Below are 11077 nucleotides of genomic sequence, written 5' to 3' on the forward strand. Positions count from 1 at the left end.
TCAGTTATCTGATTTGTGTATAACGTGATGTTATCGGATCTTAATTATTGAGCAAGTCCTCAAATGGAAGAATAAATATATTATTACAAAATCCTATGATTATAAAATCAAAAATATTAAAAGGCCGGTAAGAACTGTTCGCTGCAGGTAGATATGAAAAATGTACACTGTAAATACTGATGTGTTAAATTTAACACATTTTATGTGTCCCAAATCATCCATTCTCATTTATGTGTAAATTTAATATAAAACAAATGTGTTAAAAAGTAACACGCATAATATGGAAAAAATTAGACATTGATTATGTCAATTTAACATTTTCATTTCATCAAAACCGTAGATTAATACTTCTCTCAAATGTTAAAGTAACGTTTTATTTTAGTTAATTTAATATTATACATATGTCAATTTAACACAAACTGTGATTCCTGACGGTATTCAAGTGTTAAATTCTTGTGTTAATTTTTTACATATTATGCGTGTTAGATAATAAATATTTTTACCACATTTGTTTTGTGTTAAATTTACATATAAATGAGAGTGGATGATTTAGGATACATGAAATGTTAAATTTAACATATCAGTTTTTCCAGTGTATAAATCCCAAACTGGTGTATTAGATGTTAGCTATATATATATATATATATATATATATATATATATATATATATATATATATATGTTTTTTTCTTTTTTTGCATATATATTAAAAAAAGATATATATAAATATAATAAAATATATAAAAATATAAAAAAAAATATATATATATTAAAAGTAAACAACTTAGATATAAGAATCCTATAATTATTCTTTATTATTAATTGTTTATTTGATTATTATTTATTTTACTTATTTACTTTATTTTATTATAGTTTACTTTATTATTAACTTTATTATTATCTGTATCACTATTTCACGAGTTGATACAAAAAATATAGTTTCACCTAAAATTGACTGACAGTCATCAATTGACTGACATATCAATGGAATCATTAACAAGAATTTTGAATGGATTCGAATGTACATAACCATATACTCTGGGCCTTAAAAGGTTGATAAGATCCCGACTGTCATGACTTATAAAAACCGACAACATTATCTTGTATAAGCTGAATAACTGATTGGAATCAATCTGATCAGAGCTATGGAGTAAATTTTTAATCGTGTCGTGTTTTCTTTTTCTTTCTCATCTTTCTTCAGGAATATATCAGTAATTTATTCTTCTGCTTTTTCGCGAGAAAAGAGAGATTATCCGAAGAACTTCTATAACAAGTTAACATGAAACGAATATACTTTCTTACTCCAACTCCAACTTATTGCACTAGTCTGCACTAGTTCAGAAGTTCTTCGAAAACGAATAGGCTTAGAAAAAGGGAGAAAGGGGCAGGAAAAGGGGCAGAGGAGGAGAGAGAGAAGTAGGAATTTGCGTGAAAATTCGCCTCTGAGATCAGAGCCGCCGACACGGATTTCGCTGACATTCCGTATGCAAAACGCAGATTCTTTTTCATGGAACGCACAATGCAACCGCGGTCCCCTATACGTTCTCTTGTGTTTCCGTTACATACTGCGTGCTGCACGTCGCACGTGCGCCTACAAAGCGAGCGCACGCGTTCCACATACGCGCGCATTACACTTTTCGCATTAGTTATGTCGCGAGCGCACGTGTGTGCCGCGATCGATCGGGTACCGCGCGTATCACAGAATACGCATGTCGCGTAATCGCGACGTAACGCGATGCGACCTCGATCGGACGCGTTGCGCGAACGCAAACGTACGCGCAGGTGACAACAGTAAGATACGTGATCGCGCGAATACGGTGCGAGGGAAGTGCGCGCATACTGCGCGCGTGATAACGCGCGCGGTCGTGGAAATTTGGGTTTCTATCGTGTTGCCCCGCTCTCGTCTATATATCTCGTAACACAAGGACGAAACGCGATATTTCACGATGGAAAATCACGTTACGCATAATGTTCTCTCGTATAAACGTCGGACGGCGTCGACATATCCTTGAAAAAGGATATAATGACGATAACGTTTGGAACAGCTAAAATCGGAATCGTTCATGTATGAGATGTCGTGAAATGTCTTTCGATGCGTTTCTCAATATAATATATAAGTAATATTGTATTGAAAACTTAAATATGCGCATTTGAAGACCTCAAAATAATAAGAATGTCCAAGATGTGTTCAAGCACGTGTTCAGAAATTGATACACGTACACAACACAATAGGAGGCGCATACGAGGTCGGCTAGCTATTTCGCGCGTGACATTATTCGGCGCGAGTGTGCCGTAAGGCCGATGGGAGCGGTTGACGTTTTCCTTGGGTCAATGTTAATGGATAGATAGATCTTTTCTCTGATGGACGGAGCTGCTTGACCTTCGCCTTTGGATCAATGGCAAGAAATGATAACGAGATTCCGTGTTAATGACAGATTAATGGCCTCTAAGCGTTATCCGAGTGATAGCTTGAGTTATTCTCGTGACATCTGTTTGATGTGAAAATTTTATATTAAAGACTATTCTGGAATTTTGTCACCATTCTGCGGTAATTGACTATCTTTTAATTTCATATGCGCTATTTATATCTTAGGAACTCAAATATGGTGTTGGAAAATGTTTCATGTTTTTAGCAAAATTTGCCAAGTTCTTTAGTAAAATAGACTTTACTCATACAGTCTATTCCTTTATTGATTATTATTTTTATGGTATTTATTATTAAAAACATAGTAAAATTAAAAAGAATTTAAGATAAAAGTATCAATTCCTGAACACGTACCTGGACACGTCTCGGACATTCTTATTATTTTGAGGTCTTCAAATGCGAATTTGAATTTAAATTTTCGATATAATATTATTTTATATATGATATTGAGAAACGTGAAAGATATTTCACACTCTCTCATACATGAACGGTTTCACTGGATTTTAGTTGTTCCAAATGTCATCGTCATTATTTTCAAGGCTATGTCGATGCTGCTCGACGCTCGTATGAGACAGCATGTATGCGTAACATGATTTTCTCACGTGAAATATCGCGTTTCGTCCTTGTGTTACGAAATATATAGACGAGAGTGAGGCAACACGATCGAGAGACACCCGAGAAGACGGTCTATCATCGGCCTTGCGTGTTTTCGGCCGGCGTATATCGGCGGCACCGGATTGCATCGTCTGGAATTAATTAGCCACAATCGCCGCTCTTGTTACAACGTTAATCACAAACCGAGAGGCGTTGGCCCGCGCATGAGCTTCTTGCGCAGCCCTTGTGCCTTGTACTCTCTCGTCCGTTCGCAGAGGAGCCTACTTGAGCCGTCTGCGCGACGTCGTCAGGTCAAAGGCATGTGCGCAACAAAAACGAGTCGCAGAATCCTCTATTCACGGGTGATAAATAAATACGAGAACAGGCGTTCGTGCACGCGCGAATATCGCGTATATACACATCAAGCGCGCAGGTTTTATCCGCAAACATTCAAGATATCAAAGTCCTGATCGCGAGAATTCCCCACTCCTTCCCTTTCTCTCTCTCTCTCTCTCTCTCTCTCTCTCTCTCTCTCTCTCTTTCTCTTCGATTGAAAATGATGAATAAATTACGGCGACTTATGCATAAGCGACGAGACGAGATACGTTCGGATAAAAGAGCGTTGTCCTTCGAGAGATTCCGTAAACTGAGAACCGCTGGTGTAGCGGATAACAGCTCAGACTCCAACCTGGGTGGTCAGAGTTCAAATACCGCCCGTCATCTCCGGAGTTTTCTGATACACACGCCATAGTTCCACGGTGATTCCTCGCCGTCCCCCTTCCCGCCTTAACCTCTGACTCTTCCTCGACTTCGATAAATATCGATACGTCACGTTTTTCCGAATCTTCTCGCGACATTGAAATTATTCCAAATCGATAAACGCGACGCGACGCGAATCTCTCTTTCCGCCGTTTCGCACCTCTTATCGTCAGCCACGGCCGACAACGGACGCCGTGCTTCCGACAAAGAGACATGCCGAGTTGTTCGGCCAGATTCACTCGCCACACTGTATACTTCGACCATATTATTATTCAGTTACATTCGCGATGTGCCTCTCTCTCTTCCGGACAATTGGAGCGTCACGCACGTTCGATTACTCGTATTATATTTTGACGTAACTCACGCTTCTCTAACGGATCTACAATGCGCACACACGCGTAACGCAATTAGTGGCTCACGTGGCGCGGAGGGCCGAACAAAACCGCAATCAACAGCTACGTGACTTTCACTGACGTTGGCCGCACATGCGAGAGACACGGAGAGCGGCGCGCGATGCATTCGCCGCGGCTGCTTCTTGCGGGGTATTAATTAAACCCGGGAGGGTTGCAAGGGCCCTGGAATAATGGCGGTTGTTAGAGCGAGTAAAGATCAATTCGTCCGGGTAATAATGCCGGCGAACACGCGACGCGAGCGAGTTCGCGTCGGAGGACCGCGCGGCGCTCCACCGCCGTCGCCGCCGCTTATTGACGTATCGAGCGAACGGCGAGTTGCGCCAAGAAGAGACTTTCATAACGGCGAGCTATTTACGACCGTTTCTTTTTTTTTATTTACAATGCGACGCCGTCGAAGTTCAACGAGTCAGGTGAGACATTCCGCTAGCTGGTTATACTGGTTCGATCGACGATAAAGAGCTCGCGGTAAACAGAGTCATTATTCTTAAGAGACAGACTGAGAGACGCGGGAGGGCGTCTCTTTGATAGATAAGCAGCGACACATCCGATGCCGCTTATCTTTGTTTTCTAAACTGCGCGCAACTCGCGAATATTCGAAAGCGTTTCGTTGCGTCGCGTACAATGCGTGACACATTGCGCGATCCAACGAGATGAGAGGTAAAGTGAGATCACACAATGAGCGAGCGAAGCTTTGATGGGCGATCCTGGAAGAATGTGGTCCCGATCGATATTCTTTCTCTTTTTGCGAGGTGTGTGCGCGTGTATACATTCGCGCGCGAGCGTTCAAATATTTGCGGAGCTACGTTTTCATGGATGTTCCATTCGAGAGTGATGAGAACGCGCTAATGTCCGCTATATCCTGAGTGACTTCCATCACTTCTCGTGTGTCATTAGCCGGCGTTTGTAGGCGCGTCTCGTGAAATTATGTCCGCGTACATCCGAACGTAGATTTCGCGATCGCGAAGCTCGCGCACGACGGACATCAGCCGCTACCGTTACTCCGCCTGCTAATCCCAACGTCGTTAGTCCCAATCTACAATAGGTGTAGTAAGCTTTAAGCTATAAGAAATTGACCAATCATAGTCGAATTATAAAAGAATAATAAATCGTGATTGGTTAATTTCTTATGGTTTAAAGCTTACTACACCCATTGTAGATCGGGACTTATGGTTATTAGACCCAATCTATAATAGGTGTAGTAAGCTTTAAGCTATAAGAAATTGACCAATCATAGTCGAATTATAAAAGAATAATAAATCGTGATTGATTAATTTCTTATGGTTTAAAGCTTACTACACTTATTATAGATCGGGACTTATACTTATTAGGCCCAATCTATAATAGGTATAGTAAGCTTTAAGCTATAAGAAATTGACCAATCATAGTCGAATTATAAAAGAATAACAAATCGTGATTGGTTAATTTCTTATGGCTTAAAGCTTACTACACCTATTGTAGATCGGGACTTATAGGACTTATTAGGCCCGATCTACAATAAAAGTTTGCCCGTCTACATCGCATGGAATAAGCCTGAATTAAGTAGTAAGAGCTGGAGTAAGTAACTGGAATAAGGGAGCAAGCGAAATAATCTTACTCCTTACAGCAAAAATCTTACTCCTACTCCTACTCCATCTATTGTAGATCGGGCCTTAATCGTCGACTTTGGATGCACCTTTTTACGCGCACTAGCTGATTACGTGAGTGTGCCTGTGCGCCCGCCGATAAACACTAACGTCTGCCCGCCGAGAGAAGCGCCGCGAGCCATGGCTCTCTCGATTGAGAGAACCAGCGAGCTCGGAGTTCCCTCACAATTAAGGCGCCGGGCAATCTTAAGTTATGATTGTTACGGAATTAAAGGCGCGTTTCGCAAAAAGAACGTAATACGACGAGGAGATTATTCGCAAACGCGAAGGAGACCCTGCTAGACTAACAAGTAAACCTAAAAAGTACACTCCGATTTCTTTCTAATTTGGCACAAAAGTACAAAAAATATTTATGTCATATTTTAAATATTTAGGTCATATTTTTTCATTTTGGCACACTTTGAGTTTCACGGGTAGTTTATAGCTTTTCACTCCTATCATCAACAAGTGCAACAAAAATGTATAAAAAATAAAATTTAATACAAGATATAGTTAAATCATTTTAACAAAATCGACAGAGCTGAGACACGAACCATTCTACATTTCTTTAGCCGAGATTCCAACCGAAATATTTCAAATCTGTGCTAAATTAGTTAAAAATAGTCCGAATCTCGGTCAAACCGAGAAATTATTTGTATAAATGTTTTTTCAACTTTTTACATGTTTTGTTTAAATATTTTGTTATTTATACAAATAATTTTACACACTTGACTGCCCGTGAAACTCAAAGTAGGCCAAAATGAAAAAAATATGTCCTAAATATTTTTTGTACTTCTACATTTGCGTCAAATTATAAAGAAATCGGAGTGTACCTTTTGGTTAGATTTACTTGTAAGAAAATAGCCCTTTTAAGATATTTAAGAAGATGCCATGTTTGAAAACTTTTTATCAATATTCTTACAAAATACCGATTCTTCTGTTTATTACATATTAAGGACTTTACACGCAATAGAAATACCTGTGAAAATAAATTGGAGGATATATATATATATATATATATATATATATATATATATATATGTGTGTGTGTGTGTGTGTGTGTGTGTGTGTGTGACAATGTGCAAAAAATGTCAAAATTAACATCCCGAGCTGTCAGTTGGCGCGACTGAGGTGTAAAGAATAAACGGAAAGTTGTGGAGAACTCCTTCTTGGCGATGTAAGCTGAAGGATACACATAGAAAGTGAATAAAAAGAATCATTTCATGGAGTTGGTACAAAGTACAGAGTGGAGTAATGAAACTAACAAGAATGAAAAAAATGAAAAAAATGAAAAAAATTGGAGGAAAAGAGGATAAGAAGGAAATAAAGAGGGCAGTGGAGAGATTGGATAGGAAGAAAAAAATAAAGGAATAGCTGAAAGAGAGGTGAAGGGATAGCTGAAGGAAAGGATAAAGGAATAGTTAAAGTTTGGAGTATTATATATGAGGACGGTATCCGTTCAGTGAAGTAGGAAAGTGTAATTGGACACGACAAGCACTCGCGATTTCTGCCTGCCACACGAACTTCGAGAAACGCGAGGAGTGATCACCGTGAATCACACACGGGGAGAAATGTACGAACCTTTTTCCGGTATGTGCTCGGCAGGCAGGCCCATTGCGCGTAGCTCGTGTGAACCATCGTGACGGACCTCTCTCGATCGCAATTTCCTCTCGCTGCTTCCACGGCGGTGCGCGCGTGCTGGAGTTCTTGCCACGATAGCTCGCTCCTCGAGCGCGTTTTCCTAAATCATCGTCACGCACAATCGAAGTCCTGATGCCAAATGCGGTTTCCCGTCGCAATTTTCACACCTCCGCCTTTCGCCGCGAATAGAGGCCGACGAGACCGCGATCTCCCGATGGTTTCTTCCCGGGTAAGTGCGCGGGAATCTCTTCCGCGATGTCGACCTCCCGTTTTCCCGCTCGAGTATCGACCTGCACGTCGGAGAATTTATCCCGCGTCCGCGACGACGCCGCGACGGAACTACCGCGGTCCAAATTCCTCGATAGCTTTCCGCGACTTCCGCGTTTCGCGAGCCCCCACGAACGATTTCCCGAGTGTCCTCGAGACGGCGCGCGAATGCGATGCCGCGACGATTCTCGCACAGTGCTTTCCCTGTTTCCGCGCGGAAAAAAGGAACGCTATCGAGTTTTGCACCATCGATGACTCAGACTCGCTCGCCGCGAAACTATTCCAAGCATTCGTCGATCATTTCGCCAGCTCCCTCATCGGGGCCCGCTGCTATCAACGCGTACTGTTGTCTCCGCGACACACTAACTAACGCGACAATGACGGGATAGATGCGATAAGACGTCACTGCGTTTCGATCAAGAGCGCGGTATCGATCGCGCGCGGAATTAAAAATCCATCAGCCCCGCGAGATATCGATCGAGGAGCGGCCTGATAGCGAGTACGATCGCTGAATCACGTGACGTTTACTCACGTCGACGTCAACGACAGTTTGTCAATTCGCGCAACCAAGAGAGAGAGAGGGACACGTGCGTTTCAGGAACGATCGGAGCACGTTTCACGATCGTACGCGGCCGAGGAATCGCTGCCACTGGCCCAAGGAACGACGGTGCGGCCGCCTCGAAGCAGCGAAGGCATATGGGACCCCCAGGCCCGTGATTGTGAGGCTCTATCGTGGTTGCTCCTCCCAAGGGAGAACGGCGAGCGTAAACGAAACTACGTAGAAAGAGCGCCGAGGAAAAGTACACACGCTCTCATCGACGGGAATTCAAGGCGCGAATTGCGAATTCAGATCTCGCGAGACTTTTGTCGTGGAAACCAGCATATTTTTCACGTCGTGTCGTCTGATATCAACGTATCCGAAGGTTTGTATCGTAACCGCAATAAAAATTGCGCGAACGCGCGTTAAAAGAAAACAGAGAGGTGCGAGAATGGAACTTTTCATGAAGAAAGCTTCGAGATGTTCAATCTTGATTTTCTCAGATTTTCTCCCTGCCCTACTCCCGTCCGACTCTTTGGAGGTTCCGCGGGACCCAACACGGCCCTGGCCGACAACTCGTTCTACGACGATAAGTATCGAGAGTAGACGACAGGGTTCGGCGAGGCGTAGCCACACGGGGCCGCGTTATGCGGGCGTAAGCGAACGCTAGTTGGAAACAGGGCGACGAACAATCGTTTATACTTTCGGAGAGGGCGACGCCGACAGGGAATGCAGGCTGTTGAGTCACTGGCTCTCTCGCCGGAATGACCAATGAACTAAAAGAGCCAGCGGACCCCTCCTGCGCCCGCAGAACGCGCTGCCAGACACAACCGTCGCGCCGCGTCCGCGTCGTATACGATGCACGAGTGGCTCGTCAAAATGCTATTAACGGCCGTTTGCCCCTCGACGCATTCAAAGGCCCTTCGCCTTCGCGCGGAAACACGCGCTGTTGTGGCGCGAGTTACGAGGTGGCTGACCCTCGCCGCCGATACTCCCGCGCGGCGCGTCCAAGGATAACGCTGAAACGGGCCTTCACCCTAAACTAGTGACCCGGATACCCGCTGTGACGCAACCCCACCGAGTCTGGCTGGAGAAAATGGAAGCAGGGTGGCGTCTCAGTTCGAAAGAAGTTCGCAATCAGCAGGCCGATCAAAATTGCAGCGTGGACGTTGCTGCGCGAAAGTGCGCGCGACTTTTCGCCAGTACTGAGTATTGTTGGGCGAAAAGTTTCTCTGACTGAGACAATCGGCAAAGCAATCGTACAAATTAATCGACGGTCGCATGCAAAATCATTTCATCGACCGATAAGATCAATTGTTAACATCACTTCGGCTATACCACGGTTTATTTGGAGAACTCTCCCCGCACAGACCATCTCGCATTTTTTGTTTCTTTTCATGGAATTGTGCAGAACGAATTTGATAATATGCATTTCGCGCTGGTTTCGCATTTCGTTTTTGATATAAATATACTTTATTTTTAACAGAAATAAACTTTATATCCCACAGATAAATTTCCTTTTCCCTCTCGGTGTAGCGAACGTGTTGATCAATTCTCGATGTGATTGATTACACACTGATTGGTAATTAATGTCATTTAATCGAGATTAAATTACTCGTAACTACATACATGACAAGTGGTAAAGTCTAATGATTGATTTGCCGATTATTTGAGGGAAGGAAAATTTTCCTCGATTAATGCCCGACGCTGCTTGTCGGCGACTATCCGGCGAATATATTGAATAATTACATTCTAGGGGTAATCTTGCGAATAATTTTCGATAAATCGCGCGGATCTTCATTCAATTGCATCTGCACACCAACTCTGATTGGTGGCTCTGTTCGGATTACGATTCAACTGCAAGCCGCGACACGACGCGTCCTCCTCGCCTCCTGAAGCGGCACGAAGAGTTCGGATTTTCCTCGCGATAAAGGCGCATCGCGGGTGTAATTCGACGTCGAACGACGTGCACGGGGACGAGCGTGCTGGCGTAAGCGCACGCAGATTGTAAACGCTGATATCGCAATCGCCGTCACGGCAGTATATTCCCCGACCTTGCCGTTATCACGTTCGCGATAGAAACAAAGGTGTGTTATCAGGCGTCCGGAATTGCGCCGTCCATTATTCATTAGACGCGAGCATGCCGCACGCTTCGGCATTTATTCGCGCCGTGCGTGGAGATCGCCGGCGAATTTATGGCCAGACATCAAACTTGCGCGCACGATCGCGCAACTGTTATTAAATCCTTGCCAACAATATCGAGTGGGATACGTCTCGTTCGTCGCGCTCCCTCGGGGATGCGACTCCGTCTACAATACGCGGTATCGATAGTTTCATTTGCCGTGAAGCATCGCTAATCCGTCGTTACGGGAGCTTTTGTTCTCAATTGTCAACTGACTCTGCACGGTCGTGTCGAGAGTGTGCTTGCGCGCGCACGAGTGAACTCGATACCCCGAAAGGAAGGAGGTATCTCTCGGTGCCGATCCGCCTTATTTATCGATCTACGGGAATCGACACCTGACTAACGTTCGACGTACGTACGAAATGCATTCCGCGGCGCCGGTATCGATACTCAGACGGAATCAAGTCGTCCCCAGGGCCAATGCCGCAACCATTGGCGTAGAGACGCGGCGGGGCGCCGACGCCTACTCTTATGCAGCTCGGCGTGCAGGACTGCAAGCGTGCTGCGCGAGTCTGCAGGCGGCGCGATCGATTACTTTTACCGGCGGAAAGGAGTAAAACGCGCGACTCCATCTCGTGCTCCAAGATCTCTCTCTCTCTCTCTCTCTCTCTCTCTCTCTCTCTCTCTCTCTCTCTC

The 11077-nt window shown here is 44.1% G+C and overlaps 1 protein-coding gene across 1 annotated transcript in view; it reads right to left on the minus strand.

Moving 5' to 3' along the window:
- The window catches only part of LOC116841370, a 122599-nt gene that overhangs the window by 94322 nt on the left and 17200 nt on the right, over positions 1-11077 (minus strand). The window lies entirely within an intron of this gene.

The sequence above is a fragment of the Odontomachus brunneus genome, unplaced genomic scaffold, assembly GCF_010583005.1.
Source record: "Odontomachus brunneus isolate Ranch 3 - 2012 unplaced genomic scaffold, Obru_v1 Obru_scaffold_015, whole genome shotgun sequence".
NCBI classification, from domain to species: Eukaryota; Metazoa; Arthropoda; class Insecta; order Hymenoptera; family Formicidae; genus Odontomachus; species Odontomachus brunneus.